At 43.0% G+C, this 26,461-nt stretch overlaps 1 protein-coding gene and 54 non-coding genes across 55 annotated transcripts in view; all 55 read left to right on the top strand.

The window, feature by feature from the left end:
- slc16a3a (solute carrier family 16 member 3a) overlaps positions 1–26,461 on the top strand; it is a 242,377-nt gene that overhangs the window by 182,865 nt on the left and 33,051 nt on the right. The gene's annotated exons all lie outside the window — the stretch shown is intronic.
- On the top strand, positions 263–335 carry trnak-cuu (transfer RNA lysine (anticodon CUU)). The gene has a single exon. It is a non-coding gene; the product is annotated as a tRNA-Lys (tRNA).
- On the top strand, positions 981–1,053 carry trnak-cuu (transfer RNA lysine (anticodon CUU)). The gene has a single exon. It is a non-coding gene; the product is annotated as a tRNA-Lys (tRNA).
- Positions 1,699–1,771, top strand: trnak-cuu (transfer RNA lysine (anticodon CUU)). The gene has a single exon. It is a non-coding gene; the product is annotated as a tRNA-Lys (tRNA).
- trnak-cuu (transfer RNA lysine (anticodon CUU)) lies at positions 2,417–2,489 on the top strand. Its single transcript has one exon. It is a non-coding gene; the product is annotated as a tRNA-Lys (tRNA).
- Positions 3,135–3,207, top strand: trnak-cuu (transfer RNA lysine (anticodon CUU)). Its single transcript has one exon. It is a non-coding gene; the product is annotated as a tRNA-Lys (tRNA).
- trnak-cuu (transfer RNA lysine (anticodon CUU)) lies at positions 3,497–3,569 on the top strand. The gene has a single exon. It is a non-coding gene; the product is annotated as a tRNA-Lys (tRNA).
- On the top strand, positions 3,853–3,925 carry trnak-cuu (transfer RNA lysine (anticodon CUU)). Its single transcript has one exon. It is a non-coding gene; the product is annotated as a tRNA-Lys (tRNA).
- trnak-cuu (transfer RNA lysine (anticodon CUU)) lies at positions 4,209–4,281 on the top strand. The gene has a single exon. It is a non-coding gene; the product is annotated as a tRNA-Lys (tRNA).
- trnak-cuu (transfer RNA lysine (anticodon CUU)) lies at positions 4,565–4,637 on the top strand. Its single transcript has one exon. It is a non-coding gene; the product is annotated as a tRNA-Lys (tRNA).
- trnak-cuu (transfer RNA lysine (anticodon CUU)) lies at positions 5,283–5,355 on the top strand. Its single transcript has one exon. It is a non-coding gene; the product is annotated as a tRNA-Lys (tRNA).
- trnak-cuu (transfer RNA lysine (anticodon CUU)) lies at positions 5,639–5,711 on the top strand. Its single transcript has one exon. It is a non-coding gene; the product is annotated as a tRNA-Lys (tRNA).
- Positions 5,995–6,067, top strand: trnak-cuu (transfer RNA lysine (anticodon CUU)). The gene has a single exon. It is a non-coding gene; the product is annotated as a tRNA-Lys (tRNA).
- On the top strand, positions 7,069–7,141 carry trnak-cuu (transfer RNA lysine (anticodon CUU)). Its single transcript has one exon. It is a non-coding gene; the product is annotated as a tRNA-Lys (tRNA).
- On the top strand, positions 7,795–7,867 carry trnak-cuu (transfer RNA lysine (anticodon CUU)). Its single transcript has one exon. It is a non-coding gene; the product is annotated as a tRNA-Lys (tRNA).
- trnak-cuu (transfer RNA lysine (anticodon CUU)) lies at positions 8,151–8,223 on the top strand. Its single transcript has one exon. It is a non-coding gene; the product is annotated as a tRNA-Lys (tRNA).
- On the top strand, positions 8,507–8,579 carry trnak-cuu (transfer RNA lysine (anticodon CUU)). The gene has a single exon. It is a non-coding gene; the product is annotated as a tRNA-Lys (tRNA).
- On the top strand, positions 8,863–8,935 carry trnak-cuu (transfer RNA lysine (anticodon CUU)). The gene has a single exon. It is a non-coding gene; the product is annotated as a tRNA-Lys (tRNA).
- trnak-cuu (transfer RNA lysine (anticodon CUU)) lies at positions 9,581–9,653 on the top strand. Its single transcript has one exon. It is a non-coding gene; the product is annotated as a tRNA-Lys (tRNA).
- trnak-cuu (transfer RNA lysine (anticodon CUU)) lies at positions 9,937–10,009 on the top strand. Its single transcript has one exon. It is a non-coding gene; the product is annotated as a tRNA-Lys (tRNA).
- trnak-cuu (transfer RNA lysine (anticodon CUU)) lies at positions 10,293–10,365 on the top strand. The gene has a single exon. It is a non-coding gene; the product is annotated as a tRNA-Lys (tRNA).
- On the top strand, positions 11,367–11,439 carry trnak-cuu (transfer RNA lysine (anticodon CUU)). The gene has a single exon. It is a non-coding gene; the product is annotated as a tRNA-Lys (tRNA).
- Positions 12,093–12,165, top strand: trnak-cuu (transfer RNA lysine (anticodon CUU)). The gene has a single exon. It is a non-coding gene; the product is annotated as a tRNA-Lys (tRNA).
- On the top strand, positions 12,449–12,521 carry trnak-cuu (transfer RNA lysine (anticodon CUU)). The gene has a single exon. It is a non-coding gene; the product is annotated as a tRNA-Lys (tRNA).
- On the top strand, positions 12,877–12,949 carry trnak-cuu (transfer RNA lysine (anticodon CUU)). The gene has a single exon. It is a non-coding gene; the product is annotated as a tRNA-Lys (tRNA).
- Positions 13,240–13,312, top strand: trnak-cuu (transfer RNA lysine (anticodon CUU)). Its single transcript has one exon. It is a non-coding gene; the product is annotated as a tRNA-Lys (tRNA).
- On the top strand, positions 13,602–13,674 carry trnak-cuu (transfer RNA lysine (anticodon CUU)). The gene has a single exon. It is a non-coding gene; the product is annotated as a tRNA-Lys (tRNA).
- Positions 13,965–14,037, top strand: trnak-cuu (transfer RNA lysine (anticodon CUU)). Its single transcript has one exon. It is a non-coding gene; the product is annotated as a tRNA-Lys (tRNA).
- trnak-cuu (transfer RNA lysine (anticodon CUU)) lies at positions 14,684–14,756 on the top strand. Its single transcript has one exon. It is a non-coding gene; the product is annotated as a tRNA-Lys (tRNA).
- Positions 15,046–15,118, top strand: trnak-cuu (transfer RNA lysine (anticodon CUU)). Its single transcript has one exon. It is a non-coding gene; the product is annotated as a tRNA-Lys (tRNA).
- On the top strand, positions 15,771–15,843 carry trnak-cuu (transfer RNA lysine (anticodon CUU)). The gene has a single exon. It is a non-coding gene; the product is annotated as a tRNA-Lys (tRNA).
- Positions 16,134–16,206, top strand: trnak-cuu (transfer RNA lysine (anticodon CUU)). The gene has a single exon. It is a non-coding gene; the product is annotated as a tRNA-Lys (tRNA).
- On the top strand, positions 16,497–16,569 carry trnak-cuu (transfer RNA lysine (anticodon CUU)). The gene has a single exon. It is a non-coding gene; the product is annotated as a tRNA-Lys (tRNA).
- On the top strand, positions 16,860–16,932 carry trnak-cuu (transfer RNA lysine (anticodon CUU)). The gene has a single exon. It is a non-coding gene; the product is annotated as a tRNA-Lys (tRNA).
- Positions 17,288–17,360, top strand: trnak-cuu (transfer RNA lysine (anticodon CUU)). The gene has a single exon. It is a non-coding gene; the product is annotated as a tRNA-Lys (tRNA).
- trnak-cuu (transfer RNA lysine (anticodon CUU)) lies at positions 18,013–18,085 on the top strand. The gene has a single exon. It is a non-coding gene; the product is annotated as a tRNA-Lys (tRNA).
- Positions 18,375–18,447, top strand: trnak-cuu (transfer RNA lysine (anticodon CUU)). The gene has a single exon. It is a non-coding gene; the product is annotated as a tRNA-Lys (tRNA).
- trnak-cuu (transfer RNA lysine (anticodon CUU)) lies at positions 18,739–18,811 on the top strand. Its single transcript has one exon. It is a non-coding gene; the product is annotated as a tRNA-Lys (tRNA).
- Positions 19,102–19,174, top strand: trnak-cuu (transfer RNA lysine (anticodon CUU)). The gene has a single exon. It is a non-coding gene; the product is annotated as a tRNA-Lys (tRNA).
- trnak-cuu (transfer RNA lysine (anticodon CUU)) lies at positions 19,530–19,602 on the top strand. The gene has a single exon. It is a non-coding gene; the product is annotated as a tRNA-Lys (tRNA).
- Positions 19,893–19,965, top strand: trnak-cuu (transfer RNA lysine (anticodon CUU)). The gene has a single exon. It is a non-coding gene; the product is annotated as a tRNA-Lys (tRNA).
- On the top strand, positions 20,249–20,321 carry trnak-cuu (transfer RNA lysine (anticodon CUU)). Its single transcript has one exon. It is a non-coding gene; the product is annotated as a tRNA-Lys (tRNA).
- On the top strand, positions 21,040–21,112 carry trnak-cuu (transfer RNA lysine (anticodon CUU)). The gene has a single exon. It is a non-coding gene; the product is annotated as a tRNA-Lys (tRNA).
- On the top strand, positions 21,402–21,474 carry trnak-cuu (transfer RNA lysine (anticodon CUU)). The gene has a single exon. It is a non-coding gene; the product is annotated as a tRNA-Lys (tRNA).
- trnak-cuu (transfer RNA lysine (anticodon CUU)) lies at positions 21,765–21,837 on the top strand. The gene has a single exon. It is a non-coding gene; the product is annotated as a tRNA-Lys (tRNA).
- trnak-cuu (transfer RNA lysine (anticodon CUU)) lies at positions 22,128–22,200 on the top strand. The gene has a single exon. It is a non-coding gene; the product is annotated as a tRNA-Lys (tRNA).
- trnak-cuu (transfer RNA lysine (anticodon CUU)) lies at positions 22,484–22,556 on the top strand. The gene has a single exon. It is a non-coding gene; the product is annotated as a tRNA-Lys (tRNA).
- trnak-cuu (transfer RNA lysine (anticodon CUU)) lies at positions 22,847–22,919 on the top strand. The gene has a single exon. It is a non-coding gene; the product is annotated as a tRNA-Lys (tRNA).
- trnak-cuu (transfer RNA lysine (anticodon CUU)) lies at positions 23,210–23,282 on the top strand. The gene has a single exon. It is a non-coding gene; the product is annotated as a tRNA-Lys (tRNA).
- Positions 23,573–23,645, top strand: trnak-cuu (transfer RNA lysine (anticodon CUU)). The gene has a single exon. It is a non-coding gene; the product is annotated as a tRNA-Lys (tRNA).
- Positions 24,299–24,371, top strand: trnak-cuu (transfer RNA lysine (anticodon CUU)). The gene has a single exon. It is a non-coding gene; the product is annotated as a tRNA-Lys (tRNA).
- Positions 24,662–24,734, top strand: trnak-cuu (transfer RNA lysine (anticodon CUU)). The gene has a single exon. It is a non-coding gene; the product is annotated as a tRNA-Lys (tRNA).
- Positions 25,018–25,090, top strand: trnak-cuu (transfer RNA lysine (anticodon CUU)). Its single transcript has one exon. It is a non-coding gene; the product is annotated as a tRNA-Lys (tRNA).
- trnak-cuu (transfer RNA lysine (anticodon CUU)) lies at positions 25,808–25,880 on the top strand. Its single transcript has one exon. It is a non-coding gene; the product is annotated as a tRNA-Lys (tRNA).
- On the top strand, positions 26,170–26,242 carry trnak-cuu (transfer RNA lysine (anticodon CUU)). Its single transcript has one exon. It is a non-coding gene; the product is annotated as a tRNA-Lys (tRNA).

Raw genomic sequence — 26,461 nt, 5'->3', positions numbered from 1 at the left:
AGTAAAAGACTAATGGAACATTATAATGCCGAAGGAAAACCTCAAAATCCAATCTCTATGTAATTTCACAGAAATAATGCTTATTTGCAAAAGCTGTGGCGGTGGAGGACCACTTTTGGTATTGTAATATTTGAGCATTGTTTTGAGAACTTTTTCTAACCTTAGGTGCTAACACAGGTAAACCAATAATCTAACGGCACATGGAAATGGGGGTCACGGCCAGAATAGGTTGCGCCCGTCTACTATGGCAACACCCTTCAGTGCCCGGCTAGCTCAGTCGGTAGAGCATGAGACTCTTAATCTCAGGGTCGTGGGTTCGAGCCCCACGTTGGGCGTCCAAACTTTATATGATAATAAGGAAAAGACTGCTGGAACATTATAATGCCGAAGGAAAACCTCAAAATCCAATCTCTATGTAATTTCACAGAAATAATGCTTATTTGCAAAAGCTGTGGCGGTTCATTTGCAGGACCACTTTTGGTATTGTAATATTTGAGCATTGTTTTGAGAACTTTTTCTAACCCTAGCTGCTAACACAGGTAAACCAATAACCTCACGGCACATGGAAATGTGGGTCCCCGCAAGAATAGGTTGCGCCCGTCTACTATGGCAACACCCTTCAGTGCCCGTCTAGCTCAGTCGGTAGAGCATGAGACTCTTAATCTCAGGGTCGTGGGTTCGAGCCCCACGTTGGGCGTCCAAACTTTATATGATAATAAGTAAAAGACTAATGGAACATTATAATGCCGAAGGAAAACCTCAAAATCCAATCTCTATGTAATTTCACAGAAATAATGCATTTTTGCAAAAGCTGTTGCGGTGGAGGACCACTTTTGGTATTGTAATATTTGAGTATTGTTTTGAGAACTTTTTCTAACCTTAGGTGCTAACACAGGTAAACCAATAACCTAACGGCACATGGAAATGGGGGTCACGGCCAGAATAGGTTGCGCCCGTCTACTATGGCAACACCCTTCAGTGCCCGGCTAGCTCAGTCGGTAGAGCATGAGACTCTTAATCTCAGGGTCGTGGGTTCGAGCCCCACGTTGGGCGTCCAAACTTTATATGATAATAAGGAAAAGACTGCTGGAACATTATAATGCCGAAGGAAAACCTCAAAATCCAATCTCTATGTAATTTCACAGAAATAATGCTTATTTGCAAAAGCTGTGGCGGTTCATTTGCAGGACCACTTTTGGTATTGTAATATTTGAGCATTGTTTTGAGAACTTTTTCTAACCCTAGCTGCTAACACAGGTAAACCAATAACCTCACGGCACATGGAAATGTGGGTCCCCGCAAGAATAGGTTGCGCCCGTCTACTATGGCAACACCCTTCAGTGCCCGTCTAGCTCAGTCGGTAGAGCATGAGACTCTTAATCTCAGGGTCGTGGGTTCGAGCCCCACGTTGGGCGTCCAAACTTTATATGATAATAAATAAAAGACTAATGGAACATTATAATGCCGAAGGAAAACCTCAAAATCCAATCTCTATGTAATTTCACAGAAATAATGCATTTTTGCAAAAGCTGTTGCGGTGGAGGACCACTTTTGGTATTGTAATATTTGAGTATTGTTTTGAGAACTTTTTCTAACCTTAGGTGCTAACACAGGTAAACCAATAACCTAACGGCACATGGAAATGGGGGTCACGGCCAGAATAGGTTGCGCCCGTCTACTATGGCAACACCCTTCAGTGCCCGGCTAGCTCAGTCGGTAGAGCATGAGACTCTTAATCTCAGGGTCGTGGGTTCGAGCCCCACGTTGGGCGTCCAAACTTTATATGATAATAAGGAAAAGACTGCTGGAACATTATAATGCCGAAGGAAAACCTCAAAATCCAATCTCTATGTAATTTCACAGAAATAATGCTTATTTGCAAAAGCTGTCGCGGTTCATTTGCAGGACCACTTTTGGTATTGTAATATTTGAGCATTGTTTTGAGAACTTTTTCTAACCCTAGCTGCTAACACAGGTAAACCAATAACCTCACGGCACATGGAAATGTGGGTCCCCGCAAGAATAGGTTGCGCCCGTCTACTATGGCAACACCCTTCAGTGCCCGTCTAGCTCAGTCGGTAGAGCATGAGACTCTTAATCTCAGGGTCGTGGGTTCGAGCCCCACGTTGGGCGTCCAAACTTTATATGATAATAAGTAAAAGACTAATGGAACATTATAATGCCGAAGGAAAACCTCAAAATCCAATCTCTATGTAATTTCACAGAAATAATGCATTTTTGCAAAAGCTGTTGCGGTGGAGGACCACTTTTGGTATTGTAATATTTGAGTATTGTTTTGAGAACTTTTTCTAACCTTAGGTGCTAACACAGGTAAACCAATAACCTAACGGCACATGGAAATGGGGGTCACGGCCAGAATAGGTTGCGCCCGTCTACTATGGCAACACCCTTCAGTGCCCGGCTAGCTCAGTCGGTAGAGCATGAGACTCTTAATCTCAGGGTCGTGGGTTCGAGCCCCACGTTGGGCGTCCAAACTTTATATGATAATAAGGAAAAGACTGCTGGAACATTATAATGCCGAAGGAAAACCTCAAAATCCAATCTCTATGTAATTTCACAGAAATAATGCTTATTTGCAAAAGCTGTGGCGGTTCATTTGCAGGACCACTTTTGGTATTGTAATATTTGAGCATTGTTTTGAGAACTTTTTCTAACCCTAGCTGCTAACACAGGTAAACCAATAACCTCACGGCACATGGAAATGTGGGTCCCCGCAAGAATAGGTTGCGCCCGTCTACTATGGCAACACCCTTCAGTGCCCGTCTAGCTCAGTCGGTAGAGCATGAGACTCTTAATCTCAGGGTCGTGGGTTCGAGCCCCACGTTGGGCGTCCAAACTTTATATGATAATAAGTAAAAGACTAATGGAACATTATAATGCCGAAGGAAAACCTCAAAATCCAATCTCTATGTAATTTCACAGAAATAATGCTTATTTGCAAAAGCTGTGGCGGTGGAGGACCACTTTTGGTATTGTAATATTTGAGCATTGTTTTGAGAACTTTTTCTAACCTTAGGTGCTAACACAGGTAAACCAATAATCTAACGGCACATGGAAATGGGGGTCACGGCCAGAATAGGTTGCGCCCGTCTACTATGGCAACACCCTTCAGTGCCCGGCTAGCTCAGTCGGTAGAGCATGAGACTCTTAATCTCAGGGTCGTGGGTTCGAGCCCCACGTTGGGCGTCCAAACTTTATATGATAATAAGGAAAAGACTGCTGGAACATTATAATGCCGAAGGAAAACCTCAAAATCCAATCTCTATGTAATTTCACAGAAATAATGCTTATTTGCAAAAGCTGTGGCGGTTCATTTGCAGGACCACTTTTGGTATTGTAATATTTGAGCATTGTTTTGAGAACTTTTTCTAACCTTAGGTGCTAACACAGTTAAACAAATACCTTCACAGCACATGTAAATAAGGGTCACGGCCAGAATAGGTTGCGCCCGTCTACTATGGCAATAACCTTCAGTGCCCGGCTAGCTCAGTCGGTAGAGCATGAGACTCTTAATCTCAGGGTCGTGGGTTCGAGCCCCACGTTGGGCGTCCAAACTTTATATGATAATAAGGAAAAGACTGCTGAAACATTATAATGCCGAAGGAAAACCTCAAAATCCAATCTCTATGTAATTTCACAGAAATAATGCTTATTTGCAAAAGCTGTGGCGGTGGAGGACCACTTTTGGTATTGTAATATTTGAGCATTGTTTTGAGAACTTTTTCTAACCTTAGGTGCTAACACAGGTAAACCAATAATCTAACGGCACATGGAAATGGGGGTCACGGCCAGAATAGGTTGCGCCCGTCTACTATGGCAACACCCTTCAGTGCCCGGCTAGCTCAGTCGGTAGAGCATGAGACTCTTAATCTCAGGGTCGTGGGTTCGAGCCCCACGTTGGGCGTCCAAACTTTATATGATAATAAGGAAAAGACTGCTGAAACATTATAATGCCGAAGGAAAACCTCAAAATCCAATCTCTATGTAATTTCACAGAAATAATGCTTATTTGCAAAAGCTGTGGCGGTGGAGGACCACTTTTGGTATTGTAATATTTGAGCATTGTTTTGAGAACTTTTTCTAACCTTAGGTGCTAACACAGTTAAAGAAATACCTTCACAGCACATGTAAATAAGGGTCACGGCCAGAATAGGTTGCGCCCGTCTACTATGGCAGCACCCTTCAGTGCCCGGCTAGCTCAGTCGGTAGAGCATGAGACTCTTAATCTCAGGGTCGTGGGTTCGAGCCCCACGTTGGGCGTCCAAACTTTATATGATAATAAGTAAAAGACTAATGGAACATTATAATGCCGAAGGAAAACCTCAAAATCCAATCTCTATGTAATTTCACAGAAATAATGCATTTTTGCAAAAGCTGTTGCGGTGGAGGACCACTTTTGGTATTGTAATATTTGAGTATTGTTTTGAGAACTTTTTCTAACCTTAGGTGCTAACACAGGTAAACCAATAACCTAACGGCACATGGAAATGGGGGTCACGGCCAGAATAGGTTGCGCCCGTCTACTATGGCAACACCCTTCAGTGCCCGGCTAGCTCAGTCGGTAGAGCATGAGACTCTTAATCTCAGGGTCGTGGGTTCGAGCCCCACGTTGGGCGTCCAAACTTTATATGATAATAAGGAAAAGACTGCTGGAACATTATAATGCCGAAGGAAAACCTCAAAATCCAATCTCTATGTAATTTCACAGAAATAATGCTTATTTGCAAAAGCTGTGGCGGTTCATTTGCAGGACCACTTTTGGTATTGTAATATTTGAGCATTGTTTTGAGAACTTTTTCTAACCCTAGCTGCTAACACAGGTAAACCAATAACCTCACGGCACATGGAAATGTGGGTCCCCGCAAGAATAGGTTGCGCCCGTCTACTATGGCAACACCCTTCAGTGCCCGTCTAGCTCAGTCGGTAGAGCATGAGACTCTTAATCTCAGGGTCGTGGGTTCGAGCCCCACGTTGGGCGTCCAAACTTTATATGATAATAAGTAAAAGACTAATGGAACATTATAATGCCGAAGGAAAACCTCAAAATCCAATCTCTATGTAATTTCACAGAAATAATGCATTTTTGCAAAAGCTGTTGCGGTGGAGGACCACTTTTGGTATTGTAATATTTGAGCATTGTTTTGAGAACTTTTTCTAACCTTAGGTGCTAACACGGGTAAACCAATACCTTCACAGCACATGTAAATAAGGGTCACGGCAAGAATAGGTTGCGCCCGTCTACTATGGCAACACCCTTCAGTGCCCGGCTAGCTCAGTCGGTAGAGCATGAGACTCTTAATCTCAGGGTCGTGGGTTCGAGCCCCACGTTGGGCGTCCAAACTTTATATGATAATAAGGAAAAGACTGCTGAAACATTATAATGCCGAAGGAAAACCTCAAAATCCAATCTCTATGTAATTTCACAGAAATAATGCTTATTTGCAAAAGCTGTGGCGGTGGAGGACCACTTTTGGTATTGTAATATTTGAGCATTGTTTTGAGAACTTTTTCTAACCTTAGGTGCTAACACAGTTAAAGAAATACCTTCACAGCACATGTAAATAAGGGTCACGGCCAGAATAGGTTGCGCCCGTCTACTATGGCAGCACCCTTCAGTGCCCGGCTAGCTCAGTCGGTAGAGCATGAGACTCTTAATCTCAGGGTCGTGGGTTCGAGCCCCACGTTGGGCGTCCAAACTTTATATGATAATAAGTAAAAGACTAATGGAACATTATAATGCCGAAGGAAAACCTCAAAATCCAATCTCTATGTAATTTCACAGAAATAATGCATTTTTGCAAAAGCTGTTGCGGTGGAGGACCACTTTTGGTATTGTAATATTTGAGTATTGTTTTGAGAACTTTTTCTAACCTTAGGTGCTAACACAGGTAAACCAATAACCTAACGGCACATGGAAATGGGGGTCACGGCCAGAATAGGTTGCGCCCGTCTACTATGGCAACACCCTTCAGTGCCCGGCTAGCTCAGTCGGTAGAGCATGAGACTCTTAATCTCAGGGTCGTGGGTTCGAGCCCCACGTTGGGCGTCCAAACTTTATATGATAATAAGGAAAAGACTGCTGGAACATTATAATGCCGAAGGAAAACCTCAAAATCCAATCTCTATGTAATTTCACAGAAATAATGCTTATTTGCAAAAGCTGTGGCGGTTCATTTGCAGGACCACTTTTGGTATTGTAATATTTGAGCATTGTTTTGAGAACTTTTTCTAACCCTAGCTGCTAACACAGGTAAACCAATAACCTCACGGCACATGGAAATGTGGGTCCCCGCAAGAATAGGTTGCGCCCGTCTACTATGGCAACACCCTTCAGTGCCCGTCTAGCTCAGTCGGTAGAGCATGAGACTCTTAATCTCAGGGTCGTGGGTTCGAGCCCCACGTTGGGCGTCCAAACTTTATATGATAATAAGTAAAAGACTAATGGAACATTATAATGCCGAAGGAAAACCTCAAAATCCAATCTCTATGTAATTTCACAGAAATAATGCATTTTTGCAAAAGCTGTTGCGGTGGAGGACCACTTTTGGTATTGTAATATTTGAGCATTGTTTTGAGAACTTTTTCTAACCTTAGGTGCTAACACGGGTAAACCAATACCTTCACAGCACATGTAAATAAGGGTCACGGCAAGAATAGGTTGCGCCCGTCTACTATGGCAACACCCTTCAGTGCCCGGCTAGCTCAGTCGGTAGAGCATGAGATTCTTAATCTCAGGGTCGTGGGTTCGAGCCCCACGTTGGGCGTCCAAACTTTATATGATAATAAGTAAAAGACTAATGGAACATTATAATGCCAAAGGAAAACCTCAAAATCCAATCTCTATGTAATTTCACAGAAATAATGCATTTTTGCAAAAGCTGTGGCGGTGGAGGACCACTTTTGGTATTGTAATATTTGAGCATTGTTTTGAGAACTTTTTCTAACCTTAGGTGCTAACACAGGTAAACCAATAACCTAACGGCACATGGAAATGGGGGTCACGGCCAGAATAGGTTGCGCCCGTCTACTATGGCAACACCCTTCAGTGCCCGGCTAGCTCAGTCGGTAGAGCATGAGACTCTTAATCTCAGGGTCGTGGGTTCGAGCCCCACGTTGGGCGTCCAAACTTTATATGACAATAAGGAAAAGACTGATGGAACATTATAATGCCGAAGGAAAACCTCAAAAATCCATTCTCTATGTAATTTCACAGAAATAATGCTTATTTGCAAAAGCTGTGGCGGTTCATTTGCAGGACCACTTTTGGTATTGTAATATTTGAGCATTGTTTTGAGAACTTTTTCTAACCTTAGGTGCTAACACAGGTAAACAAATACCTTCACAGCACATGTAAATAAGGGTCACGGCCAGAATAGGTTGCGCCCGTCTACTATGGCAACACCCTTCAGTGCCCGGCTAGCTCAGTCGGTAGAGCATGAGACTCTTAATCTCAGGGTCGTGGTTTCGAGCCCCACGTTGGGCGTCCAAACTTTATATGATAATAAGTAAAAGACTAATGGAACATTATAATGCCGAAGGAAAACCTCAAAAATCCATTCTCTATGTAATTTCACAGAAATAATGCTTATTTGCAAAAGCTGTGGCGGTTCATTTGCAGGACCACTTTTGGTATTGTAATATTTGAGAATTGTTTTGAGAACTTTTTCTAACCTTAGGTACTAACACGGGTAAACCAATGACCTAACGGCACATGGAAATGGGGGTCACGCCCAGAATAGGTTGCGCCCGTCTACTATGGCAACACCCTTCAGTGCCCGGCTAGCTCAGTCGGTAGAGCATGAGACTCTTAATCTCAGGGTCGTGGGTTCGAGCCCCACGTTGGGCGTCCAAACTTTATATGATAATAAGTAAAAGACTAATGGAACATTATAATGCCGAAGGAAAACCTCAAAATCCAATCTCTATGTAATTTCACAGAAATAATGCATTTTTGCAAAAGCTGTGGCGGTGGAGGACCACTTTTGGTATTGTAATATTTGAGCATTGTTTTGAGAACTTTTTCTAACCTTAGGTGCTAACACAGGTAAACCAATAATCTAACGGCACATGGAAATGGGGGTCACGGCCAGAATAGGTTGCGCCCGTCTACTATGGCAACACCCTTCAGTGCCCGGCTAGCTCAGTCGGTAGAGCATGAGACTCTTAATCTCAGGGTCGTGGGTTCGAGCCCCACGTTGGGCGTCCAAACTTTATATGATAATAAGGAAAAGACTGCTGAAACATTATAATGCCGAAGGAAAACCTCAAAATCCAATCTCTATGTAATTTCACAGAAATAATGCTTATTTGCAAAAGCTGTGGCGGTGGAGGACCACTTTTGGTATTGTAATATTTGAGCATTGTTTTGAGAACTTTTTCTAACCTTAGGTGCTAACACAGTTAAAGAAATACCTTCACAGCACATGTAAATAAGGGTCACGGCCAGAATAGGTTGCGCCCGTCTACTATGGCAGCACCCTTCAGTGCCCGGCTAGCTCAGTCGGTAGAGCATGAGACTCTTAATCTCAGGGTCGTGGGTTCGAGCCCCACGTTGGGCGTCCAAACTTTATATGATAATAAGTAAAAGACTAATGGAACATTATAATGCCGAAGGAAAACCTCAAAATCCAATCTCTATGTAATTTCACAGAAATAATGCATTTTTGCAAAAGCTGTTGCGGTGGAGGACCACTTTTGGTATTGTAATATTTGAGTATTGTTTTGAGAACTTTTTCTAACCTTAGGTGCTAACACAGGTAAACCAATAACCTAACGGCACATGGAAATGGGGGTCACGGCCAGAATAGGTTGCGCCCGTCTACTATGGCAACACCCTTCAGTGCCCGGCTAGCTCAGTCGGTAGAGCATGAGACTCTTAATCTCAGGGTCGTGGGTTCGAGCCCCACGTTGGGCGTCCAAACTTTATATGATAATAAGGAAAAGACTGCTGGAACATTATAATGCCGAAGGAAAACCTCAAAATCCAATCTCTATGTAATTTCACAGAAATAATGCTTATTTGCAAAAGCTGTGGCGGTTCATTTGCAGGACCACTTTTGGTATTGTAATATTTGAGCATTGTTTTGAGAACTTTTTCTAACCCTAGCTGCTAACACAGGTAAACCAATAACCTCACGGCACATGGAAATGTGGGTCCCCGCAAGAATAGGTTGCGCCCGTCTACTATGGCAACACCCTTCAGTGCCCGTCTAGCTCAGTCGGTAGAGCATGAGACTCTTAATCTCAGGGTCGTGGGTTCGAGCCCCACGTTGGGCGTCCAAACTTTATATGATAATAAGTAAAAGACTAATGGAACATTATAATGCCGAAGGAAAACCTCAAAATCCAATCTCTATGTAATTTCACAGAAATAATGCATTTTTGCAAAAGCTGTTGCGGTGGAGGACCACTTTTGGTATTGTAATATTTGAGCATTGTTTTGAGAACTTTTTCTAACCTTAGGTGCTAACACGGGTAAACCAATACCTTCACAGCACATGTAAATAAGGGTCACGGCAAGAATAGGTTGCGCCCGTCTACTATGGCAACACCCTTCAGTGCCCGGCTAGCTCAGTCGGTAGAGCATGAGACTCTTAATCTCAGGGTCGTGGGTTCGAGCCCCACGTTGGGCGTCCAAACTTTATATGATAATAAGGAAAAGACTGCTGAAACATTATAATGCCGAAGGAAAACCTCAAAATCCAATCTCTATGTAATTTCACAGAAATAATGCTTATTTGCAAAAGCTGTGGCGGTGGAGGACCACTTTTGGTATTGTAATATTTGAGCATTGTTTTGAGAACTTTTTCTAACCTTAGGTGCTAACACAGTTAAAGAAATACCTTCACAGCACATGTAAATAAGGGTCACGGCCAGAATAGGTTGCGCCCGTCTACTATGGCAGCACCCTTCAGTGCCCGGCTAGCTCAGTCGGTAGAGCATGAGACTCTTAATCTCAGGGTCGTGGGTTCGAGCCCCACGTTGGGCGTCCAAACTTTATATGATAATAAGTAAAAGACTAATGGAACATTATAATGCCGAAGGAAAACCTCAAAATCCAATCTCTATGTAATTTCACAGAAATAATGCATTTTTGCAAAAGCTGTTGCGGTGGAGGACCACTTTTGGTATTGTAATATTTGAGTATTGTTTTGAGAACTTTTTCTAACCTTAGGTGCTAACACAGGTAAACCAATAACCTAACGGCACATGGAAATGGGGGTCACGGCCAGAATAGGTTGCGCCCGTCTACTATGGCAACACCCTTCAGTGCCCGGCTAGCTCAGTCGGTAGAGCATGAGACTCTTAATCTCAGGGTCGTGGGTTCGAGCCCCACGTTGGGCGTCCAAACTTTATATGATAATAAGGAAAAGACTGCTGGAACATTATAATGCCGAAGGAAAACCTCAAAATCCAATCTCTATGTAATTTCACAGAAATAATGCTTATTTGCAAAAGCTGTGGCGGTTCATTTGCAGGACCACTTTTGGTATTGTAATATTTGAGCATTGTTTTGAGAACTTTTTCTAACCCTAGCTGCTAACACAGGTAAACCAATAACCTCACGGCACATGGAAATGTGGGTCCCCGCAAGAATAGGTTGCGCCCGTCTACTATGGCAACACCCTTCAGTGCCCGTCTAGCTCAGTCGGTAGAGCATGAGACTCTTAATCTCAGGGTCGTGGGTTCGAGCCCCACGTTGGGCGTCCAAACTTTATATGATAATAAGTAAAAGACTAATGGAACATTATAATGCCGAAGGAAAACCTCAAAATCCAATCTCTATGTAATTTCACAGAAATAATGCATTTTTGCAAAAGCTGTTGCGGTGGAGGACCACTTTTGGTATTGTAATATTTGAGCATTGTTTTGAGAACTTTTTCTAACCTTAGGTGCTAACACGGGTAAACCAATACCTTCACAGCACATGTAAATAAGGGTCACGGCAAGAATAGGTTGCGCCCGTCTACTATGGCAACACCCTTCAGTGCCCGGCTAGCTCAGTCGGTAGAGCATGAGATTCTTAATCTCAGGGTCGTGGGTTCGAGCCCCACGTTGGGCGTCCAAACTTTATATGATAATAAGTAAAAGACTAATGGAACATTATAATGCCAAAGGAAAACCTCAAAATCCAATCTCTATGTAATTTCACAGAAATAATGCATTTTTGCAAAAGCTGTGGCGGTGGAGGACCACTTTTGGTATTGTAATATTTGAGCATTGTTTTGAGAACTTTTTCTAACCTTAGGTGCTAACACAGGTAAACCAATAACCTAACGGCACATGGAAATGGGGGTCACGGCCAGAATAGGTTGCGCCCGTCTACTATGGCAACACCCTTCAGTGCCCGGCTAGCTCAGTCGGTAGAGCATGAGACTCTTAATCTCAGGGTCGTGGGTTCGAGCCCCACGTTGGGCGTCCAAACTTTATATGACAATAAGGAAAAGACTGATGGAACATTATAATGCCGAAGGAAAACCTCAAAAATCCATTCTCTATGTAATTTCACAGAAATAATGCTTATTTGCAAAAGCTGTGGCGGTTCATTTGCAGGACCACTTTTGGTATTGTAATATTTGAGCATTGTTTTGAGAACTTTTTCTAACCTTAGGTGCTAACACAGGTAAACAAATACCTTCACAGCACATGTAAATAAGGGTCACGGCCAGAATAGGTTGCGCCCGTCTACTATGGCAACACCCTTCAGTGCCCGGCTAGCTCAGTCGGTAGAGCATGAGACTCTTAATCTCAGGGTCGTGGTTTCGAGCCCCACGTTGGGCGTCCAAACTTTATATGATAATAAGTAAAAGACTAATGGAACATTATAATGCCGAAGGAAAACCTCAAAAATCCATTCTCTATGTAATTTCACAGAAATAATGCTTATTTGCAAAAGCTGTGGCGGTTCATTTGCAGGACCACTTTTGGTATTGTAATATTTGAGAATTGTTTTGAGAACTTTTTCTAACCTTAGGTACTAACACGGGTAAACCAATGACCTAACGGCACATGGAAATGGGGGTCACGCCCAGAATAGGTTGCGCCCGTCTACTATGGCAACACCCTTCAGTGCCCGGCTAGCTCAGTCGGTAGAGCATGAGACTCTTAATCTCAGGGTCGTGGGTTCGAGCCCCACGTTGGGCGTCCAAACTTTATATGATAATAAGTAAAAGACTAATGGAACATTATAATGCCGAAGGAAAACCTCAAAATCCAATCTCTATGTAATTTCACAGAAATAATGCATTTTTGCAAAAGCTGTGGCGGTGGAGGACCACTTTTGGTATTGTAATATTTGAGCATTGTTTTGAGAACTTTTTCTAACCTTAGGTGCTAACACAGGTAAACCAATAACCTAACGGCACATGGAAATGGGGGTCACGGCCAGAATAGGTTGCGCCCGTCTACTATGGCAACACCCTTCAGTGCCCGGCTAGCTCAGTCGGTAGAGCATGAGACTCTTAATCTCAGGGTCGTGGGTTCGAGCCCCACGTTGGGCGTCCAAACTTTATATGATAATAAGTAAAAGACTAATGGAACATTTTAATGCCGAAGGAAAACCTCAAAATCCAATCTCTATGTAATTTCACAGAAATAATGCATTTTTGCAAAAGCTGTGGCAGCTGTGGCAAAATCCAATCTCTATGTAATTTCACAGAAATAGTGCTTATTTGCAAAAGCTGTGGCGGTTCATTTGCAGGACCACTTTTGGTATTGTAATATTTGAGCATTGTTTTGAGAACTTTTTCTAACCTTAGGTGCTAACACAGGTAAACCAATAACCTAACGGCACATGGAAATGGGGGTCACGGCCAGAATAGGTTGCGCCCGTCTACTATGGCAACACCCTTCAGTGCCCGGCTAGCTCAGTCGGTAGAGCATGAGACTCTTAATCTCAGGGTCGTGGGTTCGAGCCCCACGTTGGGCGTCCAAACTTTATATGACAATAAGGAAAAGACTGATGGAACATTATAATGCCGAAGGAAAACCTCAAAAATCCATTCTCTATGTAATTTCACAGAAATAATGCTTATTTGCAAAAGCTGTGGCGGTTCATTTGCAGGACCACTTTTGGTATTGTAATATTTGAGCATTGTTTTGAGAACTTTTTCTAACCTTAGGTGCTAACACGGGTAAACAAATACCTTCACAGCACATGTAAATAAGGGTCACGGCCAGAATAGGTTGCGCTCGTCTACTATGGCAACACCCTTCAGTGCCCGGCTAGCTCAGTCGGTAGAGCATGAGACTCTTAATCTCAGGGTCGTGGGTTCGAGCCCCACGTTGGGCGTCCAAACTTTATATGATAATAAGGAAAAGACTGATGGAACATTATAATGCCGAAGGAAAACCTCAAAATCCAATCTCTATGTAATTTCACAGAAATAGTGCTTATTTGCAAAAGCTGTGGCGGTTCATTTGCAGGACCACTTTTGGTATTGTAATATATGAGCATTGTTTTGAGAACTTTTTCTAACCTTAGGTGCTAACACGGGTAAACCAATAACCTAACGGCACATGGAAATGGGGGTCACGGCCAGAATAGGTTGCGCCCGTCTACTATGGCAACACCCTTCAGTGCCCGGCTAGCTCAGTCGGTAGAGCATGAGACTCTTAATCTCAGGGTCGTGGGTTCGAGCCCCACGTTGGGCGTCCAAACTTTATATGACAATAAGGAAAAGACTGATGGAACATTATAATGCCGAAGGAAAACCTCAAAAATCCATTCTCTATGTAATTTCACAGAAATAATGCTTATTTGCAAAAGCTGTGGCGGTTCATTTGCAGGACCACTTTTGGTATTGTAATATTTGAGCATTGTTTTGAGAACTTTTTCTAACCTTAGGTGCTAACACGGGTAAACCAATAACCTAACGGCACATGGAAATGGGGGTCACGCCCAGAATAGGTTGCGCCCGTCTACTATGGCAACACCCTTCAGTGCCCGGCTAGCTCAGTCGGTAGAGCATGAGACTCTTAATCTCAGGGTCGTGGGTTCGAGCCCCACGTTGGGCGTCCAAACTTTATATGATAATAAGTAAAAGACTAATGGAACATTATAATGCCGAAGGAAAACCTCAAAATCCAATCTCTATGTAATTTCACAGAAATAATGCATTTTTTGCAAAAGCTGTGGCGGTTCATTTGCAGGACCACTTTTGGTATTGTAATATTTGAGCATTGTTTTGAGAACTTTTTCTAACCTTAGGTGCTAACACAGGTAAACAAATACCTTCACAGCACATGTAAATAAGGGTCACGGCCAGAATAGGTTGCGCCCGTCTACTATGGCAACACCCTTCAGTGCCCGGCTAGCTCAGTCGGTAGAGCATGAGACTCTTAATCTCAGGGTCGTGGTTTCGAGCCCCACGTTGGGCGTCCAAACTTTATATGATAATAAGTAAAAGACTAATGGAACATTATAATGCCGAAGGAAAACCTCAAAATCCAATCTCTATGTAATTTCACAGAAATAATGCTTATTTGCAAAAGCTGTGGCGGTGGAGGACCACTTTTGGTATTGTAATATTTGAGCATTGTTTTGAGAACTTTTTCTAACCTTAGGTGCTAACACAGGTAAACCAATAACCTAACGGCACATGGAAATGGGGGTCACGGCCAGAATAGGTTGCGCCCGTCTACTATGGCAACACCCTTCAGTGCCCGGCTAGCTCAGTCGGTAGAGCATGAGACTCTTAATCTCAGGGTCGTGGGTTCGAGCCCCACGTTGGGCGTCCAAACTTTATATGATAATAAGGAAAAGACTGCTGGAACATTATAATGCCGAAGGAAAACCTCAAAATCCAATCTCTATGTAATTTCACAGAAATAATGCTTATTTGCAAAAGCTGTGGCGGTTCATTTGCAGGACCACTTTTGGTATTGTAATATTTGAGAATTGTTTTGAGAACTTTTTCTAACCTTAGGTGCTAACACGGGTAAACCAATGACCTAACGGCACATGGAAATGGGGGTCACGCCCAGAATAGGTTGCGCCCGTCTACTATGGCAACACCCTTCAGTGCCCGGCTAGCTCAGTCGGTAGAGCATGAGACTCTTAATCTCAGGGTCGTGGGTTCGAGCCCCACGTTGGGCGTCCAAACTTTATATGATAATAAGGAAAAGACTGATGGAACATTATAATGCCGAAGGAAAACCTCAAAATCCAATCTCTATGTAATTTCACAGAAATAGTGCTTATTTGCAAAAGCTGTGGCGGTTTATTTGCAGGACCACTTTTGGTATTGTAATATTTGAGCATTGTTTTGAGAACTTTTTCTAACCTTAGGTGCTAACACGGGTAAACCAATAACCTAACGGCATATGGAAATGGGGGTCACGGCCAGAATAGGTTGCGCCCGTCTACTATGGCAACACCCTTCAGTGCCCGGCTAGCTCAGTCGGTAGAGCATCAGACTCTTAATCTCAGGGTCGTGGGTTCGAGCCCCACGTTGGGCGTCCAAACTTTATATGATAATAAGTAAAAGACTAATGGAACATTATAATGCCGAAGGAAAACCTCAAAATCCAATCTCTATGTAATTTCACAGAAATAATGCATTTTTTGCAAAAGCTGTGGCGGTTCATTTGCAGGACCACTTTTGGTATTGTAATATTTGAGCATTGTTTTGAGAACTTTTTCTAACCTTAGGTGCTAACACGGGTAAACCAATAACCTAACGGCACATAGAAATGGGGGTCACGGCCAGAATAGGTTGCGCCCGTCTACTATGGCAACACCCTTCAGTGCCCGGCTAGCTCAGTCGGTAGAGCATGAGACTCTTAATCTCAGGGTCGTGGGTTCGAGCCCCACGTTGGGCGTCCAAACTTTATATGACAATAAGGAAAAGACTGATGGAACATTATAATGCCGAAGGAAAACCTCAAAAATCCATTCTCTATGTAATTTCACAGAAATAATGCTTATTTGCAAAAGCTGTGGCGGTTCATTTGCAGGACCACTTTTGGTATTGTAATATTTGAGCATTGTTTTGAGAACTTTTTCTAACCTTAGGTGCTAACACGGGTAAACCAATAACCTAACGGCACATGGAAATGGGGGTCACGCCCAGAATAGGTTGCGCCCGTCTACTATGGCAACACCCTTCAGTGCCCGGCTAGCTCAGTCGGTAGAGCATGAGACTCTTAATCTCAGGGTCGTGGGTTCGAGCCCCACGTTGGGCGTCCAAACTTTATATGATAATAAGTAAAAGACTAATGGAAGATTATAATGCCGAAGGAAAACCTCAAAATCCAATCTCTATGTAATTTCACAGAAATAATGCATTTTTTGCAAAAGCTGTGGCGGTTCATTTGCAGGACCACTTTTGGTATTGTAATATTTGAGCATTGTTTTGAGAACTTTTTCTAACCTTAGGTGCTAACACGGGTAAACCAATACCTTCACAGCACATGTAAATAAGGGTCACGGCCAGAATAGGTTGCGCCCGTCTACTATGGCAACACCCTTCAGTGCCCGGCTAGCTCAGTCGGTAGAGCATGAGACTCTTAATCTCAGGGTCGTGGGTTCGAGCCCCACGTTGGGCGTCCAAACTTTATATGACAATAAGGAAAAGACTGATGGAACATTATAATGCCGAAGGAAAACCTCAAAAATCCATTCTCTATGTAATTTCACAGAAATAATGCTTATTTGCAAAAGCTGTGGCGGTTCATTTGCAGGACCACTTTTGGTATTGTAATATTTGAGAATTGTTTTGAGAACTTTTTCTAACCTTAGGTACTAACACGGGTAAACCAATGACCTAACGGCACATGGAAATGGGGGTCACGCCCAGAATAGGTTGCGCCCGTCTACTATGGCAACACCCTTCAGTGCCCGGCTAGCTCAGTCGGTAGAGCATGAGACTCTTAATCTCAGGGTCGTGGGTTCGAGCCCCACGTTGGGCGTCCAAACTTTATATGATAATAAGTAAAAGACTAATGGAACATTATAATGCCGAAGGAAAACCTCAAAATCCAATCTCTATGTAATTTCACAGAAATAATGCATTTTTGCAAAAGCTGTGGCAGCTGTGGCAAAATCCAATCTCTATGTAATTTCACAGAAATAGTGCTTATTTGCAAAAGCTGTGGCGGTTCATTTGCAGGACCACTTTTGGTATTGTAATATTTGAGCATTGTTTTGAGAACTTTTTCTAACCTTAGGTGCTAACACAGGTAAACCAATAACCTAACGGCACATGGAAATGGGGGTCACGGCCAGAATAGGTTGCGCCCGTCTACTATGGCAACACCCTTCAGTGCCCGGCTAGCTCAGTCGGTAGAGCATGAGACTCTTAATCTCAGGGTCGTGGGTTCGAGCCCCACGTTGGGCGTCCAAACTTTATATGATAATAAGTAAAAGACTAATGGAAAATTATAATGCCGAAGGAAAACCTCAAAATCCAATCTCTATGTAATTTCACAGAAATAATGCTTATTTGCAAAAGCTGTGGCGGTTCATTTGCAGGACCACTTTTGGTATTGTAATATTTGAGCATTGTTTTGAGAACTTTTTCTAACCTTAGGTGCTAACACGGGTAAACCAATAACCTAACGGCACATGGAAATGGGGGTCACGGCCAGAATAGGTTGCGCCCGTCTACTATGGCAACACCCTTCAGTGCCCGGCTAGCTCAGTCGGTAGAGCATGAGACTCTTAATCTCAGGGTTGTGGGTTCGAGCCCCACGTTGGGCGTCCAAACTTTATATGACAATAAGGAAAAGACTGATGGAACATTATAATGCCGAAGGAAAACCTCAAAAATCCATTCTCTATGTAATTTCACAGAAATAATGCTTATTTGCAAAAGCTGTGGCGGTTCATTTGCAGGACCACTTTTGGTATTGTAATATTTGAGCATTGTTTTGAGAACTTTTTCTAACCTTAGGTGCTAACACAGGTAAACAAATACCTTCACAGCACATGTAAATAAGGGTCACGGCCAGAATAGGTTGCGCCCGTCTACTATGGCAACACCCTTCAGTGCCCGGCTAGCTCAGTCGGTAGAGCATGAGACTCTTAATCTCAGGGTCGTGGGTTCGAGCCCCACGTTGGGCGTCCAAACTTTATATGATAATAAGGAAAAGACTGATGGAACATTATAATGCCGAAGGAAAACCTCAAAATCCAATCTCTATGTAATTTCACAGAAATAGTGCTTATTTGCAAAAGCTGTGGCGGTTTATTTGCAGGACCACTTTTGGTATTGTAATATTTGAGCATTGTTTTGAGAACTTTTTCTAACCTTAGGTGCTAACACGGGTAAACCAATAACCTAACGGCACATGGAAATGGGGGTCACGGCCAGAATAGGTTGCGCCCGTCTACTATGGCAACACCCTTCAGTGCCCGGCTAGCTCAGTCGGTAGAGCATGAGACTCTTAATCTCAGGGTCGTGGGTTCGAGCCCCACGTTGGGCGTCCAAACTTTATATGATAATAAGTAAAAGACTAATGGAACATTATAATGCCGAAAGGAAAACCTCAAAATCCAATCTCTATGTAATTTCACAGAAATAATGCATTTTTTGCAAAAGCTGTGGCGGTTCATTTGCAGGACCACTTTTGGTATTGTAATATTTGAGCATTGTTTTGAGAACTTTTTCTAACCTTAGGTGCTAACACGGGTAAACCAATAACCTAACGGCACATGGAAATGGGGGTCACGGCCAGAATAGGTTGCGCCCGTCTACTATGGCAACACCCTTCAGTGCCCGGCTAGCTCAGTCGGTAGAGCATGAGACTCTTAATCTCAGGGTCGTGGGTTCGAGCCCCACGTTGGGCGTCCAAACTTTATATGATAATAAGTAAAAGACTAATGGAACATTATAATGCCGAAGGAAAACCTCAAAATCCAATCTCTATGTAATTTCACAGAAATAATGCATTTTTTGCAAAAGCTGTGGCGGTTCATTTGCAGGACCACTTTTGGTATTGTAATATTTGAGCATTGTTTTGAGAACTTTTTCTAACCTTAGGTGCTAACACGGGTAAACCAATACCTTCACAGCACATGTAAATAAGGGTCACGGCCAGAATAGGTTGCGCCCGTCTACTATGGCAACACTCTTCTGTGCCCGGCTAGCTCAGTCGGTAGAGCATGAGACTCTTAATCTCAGGGTCGTGGGTTCGAGCCCCACGTTGGGCGTCCAAACTTTATATGATAATAAGTAAAAGACTAATGGAACATTATAATGCCAAAGGAAAACCTCAAAATCTAATCTCTATGTAATTTCACAGAAATAATGCATTTTTGCAAAAGCTGTGGCAGCTGTGGCAAAATCCAATCTCTATGTAATTTCACAGAAATAGTGCTTATTTGCAAAAGCTGTGGCGGTTCATTTGCAGGACCACTTTTGGTATTGTAATATTTGAGCATTGTTTTGAGAACTTTTTCTAACCTTAGGTGCTAACACGGGTAAACCAATAACCTAACGGCACATGGAAATGGGGGTCACGGCCAGAATAGGTTGCGCCCGTCTACTATGGCAACACCCTTCAGTGCCCGGCTAGCTCAGTCGGTAGAGCATGAGACTCTTAATCTCAGGGTCGTGGGTTCGAGCCCCACGTTGGGCGTCCAAACTTTATATGATAATAAGTAAAAGACTAATGGAACATTATAATGCCGAAGGAAAACCTCAAAATCCAATCTCTATGTAATTTCACAGAAATAATGCATTTTTTGCAAAAGCTGTGGCGGTTTATTTGCAGGACCACTTTTGGTATTGTAATATTTGAGCATTGTTTTGAGAACTTTTTCTAACCTTAGGTGCTAACACGGGTAAACCAATACCTTCACAGCACATGTAAATAAGGGTCACGGCCAGAATAGGTTGCGCCCGTCTACTATGGCAACACTCTTCAGTGCCCGGCTAGCTCAGTCGGTAGAGCATGAGACTCTTAATCTCAGGGTCGTGGGTTCGAGCCCCACGTTGGGCGTCCAAACTTTATATGATAATAAGTAAAAGACTAATGGAACATTATAATGCCAAAGGAAAACCTCAAAATCCAATCTCTATGTAATTTCACAGAAATAATGCATTTTTGCAAAAGCTGTGGCGGTGGAGGACCACTTTTGGTATTGTAATATTTGAGCATTGTTTTGAGAACTTTTTCTAACCTTAGGTGCTAACACAGGTAAACCAATAACCTAACGGCACATGGAAATGGGGGTCACGGCCAGAATAGGTTGCGCCCGTCTACTATGGCAACACCCTTCAGTGCCCGGCTAGCTCAGTCGGTAGAGCATGAGACTCTTAATCTCAGGGTCGTGGGTTCGAGCCCCACGTTGGGCGTCCAAACTTTATATGATAATAAGTAAAAGACTAATGGAACATTTTAATGCCGAAGGAAAACCTCAAAATCCAATCTCTATGTAATTTCACAGAAATAATGCATTTTTGCAAAAGCTGTGGCAGCTGTGGCAAAATCCAATCTCTATGTAATTTCACAGAAATAGTGCTTATTTGCAAAAGCTGTGGCGGTTCATTTGCAGGACCACTTTTGGTATTGTAATATTTGAGCATTGTTTTGAGAACTTTTTCTAACCTTAGGTGCTAACACAGGTAAACCAATAACCTAACGGCACATGGAAATGGGGGTCACGGCCAGAATAGGTTGCGCCCGTCTACTATGGCAACACCCTTCAGTGCCCGGCTAGCTCAGTCGGTAGAGCATGAGACTCTTAGTCTCAGGGTCGTGGGTTCGAGCCCCACGTTGGGCGTCCAAACTTTATATGACAATAAGGAAAAGACTGATGGAACATTATAATGCCGAAGGAAAACCTCAAAAATCCATTCTCTATGTAATTTCACAGAAATAATGCTTATTTGCAAAAGCTGTGGCGGTTCATTTGCAGGACCACTTTTGGTATTGTAATATTTGAGCATTGTTTTGAGAACTTTTTCTAACCTTAGGTGCTAACACGGGTAAACAAATACCTTCACAGCACATGTAAATAAGGGTCACGGCCAGAATAGGTTGCGCTCGTCTACTATGGCAACACCCTTCAGTGCCCGGCTAGCTCAGTCGGTAGAGCATGAGACTCTTAATCTCAGGGTCGTGGGTTCGAGCCCCACGTTGGGCGTCCAAACTTTATATGATAATAAGGAAAAGACTGATGGAACATTATAATGCCGAAGGAAAACCTCAAAATCCAATCTCTATGTAATTTCACAGAAATAGTGCTTATTTGCAAAAGCTGTGGCGGTTCATTTGCAGGACCACTTTTGGTATTGTAATATATGAGCATTGTTTTGAGAACTTTTTCTAACCTTAGGTGCTAACACGGGTAAACCAATAACCTAACGGCACATGGAAATGGGGGTCACGGCCAGAATAGGTTGCGCCCGTCTACTATGGCAACACCCTTCAGTGCCCGGCTAGCTCAGTCGGTAGAGCATGAGACTCTTAATCTCAGGGTCGTGGGTTCGAGCCCCACGTTGGGCGTCCAAACTTTATATGACAATAAGGAAAAGACTGATGGAACATTATAATGCCGAAGGAAAACCTCAAAAATCCATTCTCTATGTAATTTCACAGAAATAATGCTTATTTGCAAAAGCTGTGGCGGTTCATTTGCAGGACCACTTTTGGTATTGTAATATTTGAGCATTGTTTTGAGAACTTTTTCTAACCTTAGGTGCTAACACGGGTAAACCAATAACCTAACGGCACATGGAAATGGGGGTCACGCCCAGAATAGGTTGCGCCCGTCTACTATGGCAACACCCTTCAGTGCCCGGCTAGCTCAGTCGGTAGAGCATGAGACTCTTAATCTCAGGGTCGTGGGTTCGAGCCCCACGTTGGGCGTCCAAACTTTATATGATAATAAGTAAAAGACTAATGGAACATTATAATGCCGAAGGAAAACCTCAAAATCCAATCTCTATGTAATTTCACAGAAATAATGCATTTTTTGCAAAAGCTGTGGCGGTTCATTTGCAGGACCACTTTTGGTATTGTAATATTTGAGCATTGTTTTGAGAACTTTTTCTAACCTTAGGTGCTAACACGGGTAAACCAATACCTTCACAGCACATGTAAATAAGGGTCACGGCAAGAATAGGTTGCGCCCGTCTACTATGGCAACACCCTTCAGTGCCCGGCTAGCTCAGTCGGTAGAGCATGAGACTCTTAATCTCAGGGTCGTGGGTTCGAGCCCCACGTTGGGCGTCCAAACTTTATATGATAATAAGTAAAAGACTAATGGAACATTATAATGCCAAAGGAAAACCTCAAAATCCAATCTCTATGTAATTTCACAGAAATAATGCATTTTTGCAAAAGCTGTGGCGGTGGAGAACCACTTTTGGTATTGTAATATTTGAGCATTGTTTTGAGAACTTTTTCTAACCTTAGGTGCTAACACAGGTAAACCAATAACCTAACGGCACATGGAAATGGGGGTCACGGCCAGAATAGGTTGCGCCCGTCTACTATGGCAACACCCTTCAGTGCCCGGCTAGCTCAGTCGGTAGAGCATGAGACTCTTAATCTCAGGGTCGTGGGTTCGAGCCCCACGTTGGGCGTCCAAACTTTATATGACAATAAGGAAAAGACTGATGGAACATTATAATGCCGAAGGAAAACCTCAAAAATCCATTCTCTATGTAATTTCACAGAAATAATGCTTATTTGCAAAAGCTGTGGCGGTTCATTTGCAGGACCACTTTTGGTATTGTAATATTTGAGCATTGTTTTGAGAACTTTTTCTAACCTTAGGTGCTAACACAGGTAAACAAATACCTTCACAGCACATGTAAATAAGGGTCACGGCCAGAATAGGTTGCGCCCGTCTACTATGGCAACACCCTTCAGTGCCCGGCTAGCTCAGTCGGTAGAGCATGAGACTCTTAATCTCAGGGTCGTGGGTTCGAGCCCCACGTTGGGCGTCCAAACTTTATATGATAATAAGTAAAAGACTGATGGAACATTATAATGCCGAAGGAAAACCTCAAAATCCAATCTCTATGTAATTTCACAGAAATAATGCATTTTTTGCAAAAGCTGTGGCGGTTCATTTGCAGGACCACTTTTGGTATTGTAATATTTGAGCATTGTTTTGAGAACTTTTTCTAACCTTAGGTGCTAACACGGGTAAACCAATAACCTAACGGCACATGGAAATGGGGGTCACGGCCAGAATAGGTTGCGCCCGTCTACTATGGCAACACCCTTCAGTGCCCGGCTAGCTCAGTCGGTAGAGCATGAGACTCTTAATCTCAGGGTCGTGGGTTCGAGCCCCACGTTGGGCGTCCAAACTTTATATGACAATAAGGAAAAGACTGATGGAACATTATAATGCCGAAGGAAAACCTCAAAAATCCATTCTCTATGTAATTTCACAGAAATAATGCTTATTTGCAAAAGCTGTGGCGGTTCATTTGCAGGACCACTTTTGGTATTGTAATATTTGAGCATTGTTTTGAGAACTTTTTCTAACCTTAGGTGCTAACACGGGTAAACCAATAACCTAACGGCACATGGAAATGGGGGTCACGCCCAGAATAGGTTGCGCCCGTCTACTATGGCAACACCCTTCAGTGCCCGGCTAGCTCAGTCGGTAGAGCATGAGACTCTTAATCTCAGGGTCGTGGGTTCGAGCCCCACGTTGGGCGTCCAAACTTTATATGATAATAAGTAAAAGACTAATGGAAGATTATAATGCCGAAGGAAAACCTCAAAATCCAATCTCTATGTAATTTCACAGAAATAATGCATTTTTTGCAAAAGCTGTGGCGGTTCATTTGCAGGACCACTTTTGGTATTGTAATATTTGAGCATTGTTTTGAGAACTTTTTCTAACCTTAGGTGCTAACACGGGTAAACCAATACCTTCACAGCACATGTAAATAAGGGTCACGGCCAGAATAGGTTGCGCCCGTCTACTATGGCAACACCCTTCAGTGCCCGGCTAGCTCAGTCGGTAGAGCATGAGACTCTTAGTCTCAGGGTCGTGGGTTCGAGCCCCACGTTGGGCGTCCAAACTTTATATGACAATAAGGAAAAGACTGATGGAACATTATAATGCCGAAGGAAAACCTCAAAAATCCATTCTCTATGTAATTTCACAGAAATAATGCTTATTTGCAAAAGCTGTGGCGGTTCATTTGCAGGACCACTTTTGGTATTGTAATATTTGAGCATTGTTTTGAGAACTTTTTCTAACCTTAGGTGCTAACACGGGTAAACCAATAACCTAACGGCACATGGAAATGGGGGTCACGCCCAGAATAGGTTGCGCCCGTCTACTATGGCAACACCCTTCAGTGCCCGGCTAGCTCAGTCGGTAGAGCATGAGACTCTTAATCTCAGGGTCGTGGGTTCGAGCCCCACGTTGGGCGTACAAACTTTATATGATAATAAGTAAAAGACTAATGGAAGATTATAATGCCGAAGGAAAACCTCAAAATCCAATCTCTATGTAATTTCACAGAAATAATGCATTTTTTGCAAAAGCTGTGGCGGTTCATTTGCAGGACCACTTTTGGTATTGTAATATTTGAGCATTGTTTTGAGAACTTTTTCTAACCTTAGGTGCTAACACGGGTAAACCAATACCTTCACAGCACATGTAAATAAGGGTCACGGCCAGAATAGGTTGCGCCCGTCTACTATGGCAACACCCTTCAGTGCCCGGCTAGCTCAGTCGGTAGAGCATGAGACTCTTAATCTCAGGGTCGTGGGTTCGAGCCCCACGTTGGGCGTCCAAACTTTATATGATAATAAGTAAAAGACTAATGGAACATTATAATGCCAAAGGAAAACCTCAAAATCCAATCTCTATGTAATTTCACAGAAATAATGCATTTTTGCAAAAGCTGTGGCGGTGGAGGACCACTTTTGGTATTGTAATATTTGAGCATTGTTTTGAGAACTTTTTCTAACCTTAGGTGCTAACACAGGTAAACCAATAACCTAACGGCACATGGAAATGGGGGTCACGGCCAGAATAGGTTGCGCCCGTCTACTATGGCAACACCCTTCAGTGCCCGGCTAGCTCAGTCGGTAGAGCATGAGACTCTTAATCTCAGGGTCGTGGGTTCGAGCCCCACGTTGGGCGTCCAAACTTTATATGATAATAAGTAAAAGACTAATGGAACATTTTAATGCCGAAGGAAAACCTCAAAATCCAATCTCTATGTAATTTCACAGAAATAATGCATTTTTGCAAAAGCTGTGGCAGCTGTGGCAAAATCCAATCTCTATGTAATTTCACAGAAATAGTGCTTATTTGCAAAAGCTGTGGCGGTTCATTTGCAGGACCACTTTTGGTATTGTAATATTTGAGCATTGTTTTGAGAACTTTTTCTAACCTTAGGTGCTAACACAGGTAAACAAATACCTTCACAGCACATGTAAATAAGGGTCACGGCCAGAATAGGTTGCGCTCGTCTACTATGGCAACACCCTTTAGGGCCCGGCTAGCTCAGTCGGTAGAGCATGAGACTCTTAATCTCAGGGTCGTAGGTTCGAGCCCCACGTTGGGCGTCCAAACTTTATATGATAATAAGGAAAAGACTGATGGAACATTATAATGCCGAAGGAAAACCTCAAAATCCAATCTCTATGTAATTTCACAGAAATAGTGCTTATTTGCAAAAGCTGTGGCGGTTCATTTGCAGGACCACTTTTGGTATTGTAATATTTGAGCATTGTTTTGAGAACTTTTTCTAACCTTAGGTGCTAACACGGGTAAACCAATACCTTCACAGCACATGTAAATAAGGGTCACGGCCAGAATAGGTTGCGCCCGTCTACTATGGCAACACCCTTCAGTGCCCGGCTAGCTCAGTTGGTAGAGCATGAGACTCTTAATCTCAGGGTCGTGGGTTCGAGCCCCACGTTGGGCGTCCAAACTTTATATGATAATAAGTAAAAGACTAATGGAACATTATAATGCCGAAGGAAAACCTCAAAATCCAATCTCTATCTAATTTCACAGAAATAATGCTTATTTGCAAAAGCTGTGGCGGTTCATTTGCAGGACCACTTTTGGTATTGTAATATTTGAGCATTGTGTTGAGAACTTTTTGTAACCCTAGGTGCTAACACAGGTAAACCAATACCTTCACAGCACATGTAAATAAGGGTCACGGCCAGAATAGGTTGCGCCCGTCTACTATGGCAACACCCTTCAGTGCCCGGCTAGCTCAGTCGGTAGAGCATGAGACTCTTAATCTCAGGGTCGTGGGTTCGAGCCCCACGTTGGGCGTCCAAACTTTATATGATAATAAGTAAAAGACTAATGGAACATTATAATGCCGAAGGAAAACCTCAAAATCCAAACTCTATGTAATTTCACAGAAATAATGCTTATTTGCAAAAGCTGTGGCGGTGGAGGACCACTTTTGGTATTGTAATATTTGAGCATTGTGTTGAGAACTTTTTGTAACCCTAGGTGCTAACACAGGTAAACCAATACCTTCACAGC

Source organism: Pungitius pungitius, chromosome 12 (assembly GCF_949316345.1).
Source record: "Pungitius pungitius chromosome 12, fPunPun2.1, whole genome shotgun sequence".
Taxonomy (NCBI): domain Eukaryota; kingdom Metazoa; phylum Chordata; class Actinopteri; order Perciformes; family Gasterosteidae; genus Pungitius; species Pungitius pungitius.
Note: the sequence above shows the minus strand (reverse complement) of the source record. Positions and strands in the feature narration are given on the sequence as shown.